Below are 5,876 nucleotides of genomic sequence, written 5' to 3' on the forward strand. Positions count from 1 at the left end.
TGTTTAGATTGATTCTAATCTAAAAAGTGAGATAACGGAGTTTTACATAAATTCATGCAGTTTTTGAGCAAAGTACAATGTAACCCTGCAAGTACAAATTGACCCCACAAAATCTATGTGTGCATGTGGGTCTTTGTCTGTCTGTCTGTCTGTGTGTCTGTCGTGTGCGTGTGTGCGTGTGTGTGTCTGGGTTGGGGGTTGTGAGTGTGAGAAAGTATGTGTGAGTGTAGTGAGTGCAGAGTGTCTTAAGTCTGTGAGGGGGTGCATGTGAGTGTGGGAGTGTGTGTGTCTGTAAGGGTGTGTGTGTGTGTGTATGTGTGGGTGTCTGTGCGCGCGTCTTTGTGTATGTGTGAATAGGAGGGCCTGTGTATGTGTGAGAGTGTGTGTGTATAGTGCAATGGTGGTCACCTGTAATGTGACATGAAACCAAGGTCCCGGTTGAGGCCCTCCCTATGAGTACTGAACTTAGCTATCAGCCTCTGCTCGGCCACTTTTCTCTGCTGCCTGTCCCGAAGTCCACCTTGGAGGATGGTCACCCAAAGGTCCGAGGCTGAATGTCCTGGACCACTGAAGTGTTCCCCAACTGGGAGGGAACCCTCCTGTCTGTTGATTGTTGTGCGGTGCCCATTCATCCATTGTTGTAGCCTTTGCTCAGTTTCCCCAATGCACTATGCCTCCGGGGTTACATTGTACTTTGCTCAGAAACTGCATGCATTCATGTAGAACTCTGAGCTCAAAAACTGCATGAATTTATGTAAAACTGTTATCTCATTTTTTATATTAGAATCAATCTAAACATCATGGCATAGATGGAGAACACAGGGGGCCAACACCTTCAATATATTGTCTAGCTATCACCATTGTTAACAGCTAACCCGAGAATGCAACATTTTTTAAAAAAAGGTTTTGTGATTTACACATGAAAGAAGTGAAACTATCACTGTATTCTAACAGATGAAAGGCTTAACAGACAATCAATTTTTCAATGTATAATTTCAGTTACATCACACTGTAAATTTTTGCTATAAATTCTGTGTTAGGATTGAGCCCTCCACTACCACCTGATGATGGAGCTTCGCTCCGAAAGCTAGTGTGCTTCCAGTTAAACCTGTTGGACTATAACCTGGTGTTGAGTAAATAATAGGTGGAGATAGAGCCCAAAGAGAGAAAACGATAGTTGGCGTGGGTAACGATCAGGCTCGGAGGGTGAATAGCTGCTAATGTAGACTGTTTTGACTAACAATGGGCTGTGTGTAATAGCAGACAATGTGATAACAAGGCCTGGAGTGTGGGGATTGGAGTAAGGACATGGAGACAGTGCCTCAAACTTGAAAATTATTGAACTTGATATTGAGTCCTGAAGGCTATTGAGTTCCCAAGTGAAAAATGAGGTGCTGGACCCCGTGTCCCCACCTAATGCATTAAAAGAATAACATTTTGCTAACTGCCATCAGTCTGAGGAAGGGTCACTGGACCCGAAACGTTAACTCTGATTTCTCTCTACAGATGCTGCCAGACCTGCTTTGCTTTTCTAGCAATTTCTGTTTTTGTTCCTGACTTGCTCAATGCTGTGCACTCTACTCAGACTTGACTTTGAAAGCATCTAGAATTTGTTTGCCGCGGATCTGCTTATAGATCATGAGGATTCTCATCTTGGTTTCAGTCACTGGTTCCATTTCCATCCAATTAATCTCATACCAGTCAGCAGTGAGTCAAGACTTTTAGATGCAGTTGTGCGCAGGTGATCACATTTTGGGACTGCATCTTGGCTTTCAGTGTAGTTGTCCAAAACAGATTAGAGTCATAGAGATGTACAGCACGGAAACAGACCCTTCGGTCCAACTCGTCCATGCTGACCAAATTTCCTAAATTACCCTGCTCCCATCTGCCTTCCTTTGACCTATATCCCTCTAAACCCTTCCTATTCATATACCCATCCAAATGTCTTTTAAATGTAGCAATTGTACTAGCCTCCACCACTTCCTCTGGCAGCTCATTCCATACACGCACCACCCTTTGCTTGAAAATGTTGCTCCTTCAGTCCCTTTTAAATCTTTTACCTCTCATCCTAAATCTACACCCTCTAGTTCTGGACTCCTCCACCCCAGGAAAAAGACCTTGCTTATTTACCTAATCTATATATCTTTTGATTTTATAAACCTCCTATAAGGTCACCCCTCAGCCTCCGATGCTCGAGAGAAAACAGCCCAGCCTATTCAGCCTCTCCCTATAGCTCAAATCCTCCAACCCTGGCATCACCTTTATAAATTTTTTCTGAACCCTTTCAAGTTTCACAACATCCCTCCTGGGGAGACCAGAATTGCGCACAATATTCCAACAATTTTCTTGAGCGACATCAGGGGCCTCAGTGCAAATGTTGATCAAAGAACATTTCTTCTAAGAGTGCCTTTGCTATGCATCAGGAAGCAACCTGTGTCAGCAGATCAGTCAGCACTGTGATAGCTGAGTATTGAAAGCACTGTTAGGGGTGATACACATAAAGGTAATAATGATGAGATCTAGCTGGTTCCTGTGGTGTGATCTCCATTGTCTCCACCACAATGTCTTGCATAACTTGCTTTGGAGGTAGCTATTTATTACACCAAATCCCTGTCAACAGTATAGTTCCAGAAACCTCTTGCTCATTTTCACTCACCTTGCCAATTGCCCAGACCCTCATGCATGTTGGTCAAGCTGTGTAATATGAAGCCAACCTTGCGTTGAGGTGCAGTTCCTTAACGCAGGGAATCCTGCTCATAGCAGCATCAAACATTTCATAGAATCGATCCTTGATATCAGAGATGAAGTTGGGTGTTGGGGCCTAGCTGAGGTTGACCAGCAAATAAGTTTCTGTAAGGTTCCCGGGGGGTTTCAATCATCACGAGTGGGGTGTTTATTTGCTGTGAAATCTACATTGTTCTCATGCTGCCTCTGGGGTCTTCCCTGTCAGAAAAGAAAACATGGGTTTCTTTCTAAGGGATCCCATTTGAGTGAACCCATTTTTTACTGTCCACCTATAGCCTTATAGAGCTTTGTAAGTTCTTTATCGATCACAGGTGTGTATCTATCTGCAGAAGGTCAGTAAGGTCGAAACACATGGTCCTTACCTTTGAACTTGCAATGCAAAATAACTGATGTCTTCTTAGCTGAGTTTATCTTGCTTAGTGCATAGATTATTGACCAGCCTGCTGAGAGAAAACTCTCTAAACTTCAACTATAGAAGCAAGCAGACTGCAGAAAGAGAGCAGTTGGGTGCTGCCAGTTTGAGACATGAAGTAATGAGCCAATTGATACAATGATCTTGTGCTCTACCACCAATCAAGTGAGCTTATACCTCATATATTGCTTCCCTTGTTGTGTTGACATAAATACGATATTGAATGAATTGAAAGCAGACATTGTGAGAGCACTGGCTATAAATTCCCAATTCTCCTTCAGTGCAGGGATAGTGCCAGAGGACTGGAAAATTAAACCCTTGTTCAAAAGACACGGCAAATCCAGGCCAGTTAAATCTCTGTGGGAACACTTTTAGATGATAACTGGGGACAAACTTAGTGGGATAAATGTGGATTATTAAGGAAAGCCAACACAAATTCAAGGGTAACATGTTTAATTAACTTGATTGAGTTTTGTTTTGTGAGGTAACTGTGATATTTTTATGATCCCTTTTAAAGTCAGGTTACTTTTATAAAGAAATTTTAACTTCCAGTCAAAGAAAGAATGACAAAACAAGATTTCATGTTTTAAAACTTACTGAAACAAATGATTAAAAACATTATTGACTGAACTTTTTTTTGAGACAACAGTGCAAGAGATTCTCTTTTATAAACACATAGCACTGTCTAGAGAATTACAGTCCTTAAAATTAAACAGTCCAGAGTGCTCCCACCTTCCAGTGAATTTCTGTATCCCTGCTTCACTTTGACTGGTTCTTTCCTCACTTTTGGAGGGTGCTTAAGTCCAGCACCAGCAGACTAAACTATTCTGATTCCTCTTCCCTCAGCCATGCCAGAACAAAATCTCTTGGAATCTGTTGAAGGCCGCTGAATGCACCTATTCAACTGGAGAATATCTCCTTCCTGCATCCACTGTGATACCTCACAAATTAAAGTTGCTTTTTCTCTGACCACACAGAGTCTCTCAATCCTATTGAAAAAGCCTGAAACTGAAATCCCTGGTCTCTGCAATCACAGACCCTAGGTATAAGAATTTCACATCTTGTCCAGCAAGTTCCTCCACTTGAGGTCCCATAGCAACCAGGCTTAATATCAAGCTGTGTTTGAATAGGTCACATGAGCCCCAGCTTTACCTACATTTAAAGATACGGCCTCAAAAAAACTAAGTTTTTCAAACCTCAAAATTGGAACAGATTGTGTTTAGTGTGGTTAATGTGATGTACATGGACTTCCAAAAGGCGTTTGATAAAATGCCCAATAGTAGTTTTTAACAGGAAAGTTAGAGTCCATAGAATAGAAGTGGTATGAAACAGTAATGTGGAACAGATTTTCATTGGAATGGAGAAAGATATATACAGTAATAGGGTTCTCCAAGAGTCAATGTTAGGACCACTATAATTCTTATATCCATTACTGACATGGACCTGGGTGCTCATGACACATTTTAAATTTCCCTAATGTTACAAAATTTATAATTATTGATAAGTGTGAGGAAGATAGTGGTAATCTCAGAGGAAAGACAGGCTGATGGCAGATGAAATTTATTGCAGAGCGGTGTGAAGAATGAGGAGAGGCAATATGAAACAAAGGGTATAATTCTGAAGTGTTGCAGGAGGACAGCAACATGGGGATGTCTGTACAAAAGTCATTGAAAGTGTCAGGGCAGACTGAGAAAGCAGTTAATAAAGCATACAGCATCCCGGGCAGTATAAATAGGGCTGTTTTCTTGGAGAAGTGAAGACTTAGAGGAGATTTGATAGTAGATACCCTACAGTGTGGAAATAGGCCCTGCAGCCCAACAAGTCCACAATGCCCCTCCAAAAAGTAACCCACCAGACCCATTTCTCTCTGACTAATTTACCTAAACTATGGGCAATTTAGCACAGCCAATTCACTTAGCCTACACATCTTTGGATTGTGGAAGGAAACCCACGCAGGGGAGAACATGCAAACTCCACACAAACAGTCACCTGAGCTTGGAATAAAACCCAGGTCCCTGCTGCTGTGAGGCAGCAGTGCTAATCACTGAGCCAATGTGCCGCTCAACAAAATAATGAAGATTCCAGACAGGTTTGTTAAGGAGAATGTTGTTAAACCTTCAAAAAAAAATTGATAGTTACCTGAAGAAAAAACATTTAAATAGATGTGGGGAAAAATGGGTGAGGGGGACAAATTGAATTGCTCTTACAGAGAACTGGCATGGATACATCTCACAGAATGGTATCTGTCTGTGCTGTACTCACTTTTTGATTCATCTTTCATATTGCAAAATGACATTATTTCTTGTGTAATTTTGTTCCAGTAAAAATAACTTTCAAATTATCATGGCATCCCTATAGTGTGGAAGCAAGCCATTTGGCTCATCAAGTCTACACAGACCCTCAGCATCCCACCCAAATCCATCTTCCTACCCTATCTCCAGATGATATGCTGAAGCTTTTGCAACAATCTTCAGCCAGAAGTGCTGAGTTGATGATCCATCTTGGTCTCCTCCATTGGTCCCCAGCATTACAGATATCAGTCCACTCCTCATGATGTCAACAAACGGTCAGAGAAACCGGTTACTGCAAAGGCTACAGGCCCTGGCAAAATTTCCGGCAATAGTACTGAAGATTTGTGCTCCAGCTTTTGCTGCTCCCCTAGCCAAACTAATCCAGTACAGTTACAACACTGGCATCTACCCAACAATGTGGAAAATTG

Source organism: Chiloscyllium plagiosum, chromosome 9, assembly GCF_004010195.1.
Source record: "Chiloscyllium plagiosum isolate BGI_BamShark_2017 chromosome 9, ASM401019v2, whole genome shotgun sequence".
Lineage (NCBI taxonomy): Eukaryota > Metazoa > Chordata > Chondrichthyes > Orectolobiformes > Hemiscylliidae > Chiloscyllium > Chiloscyllium plagiosum.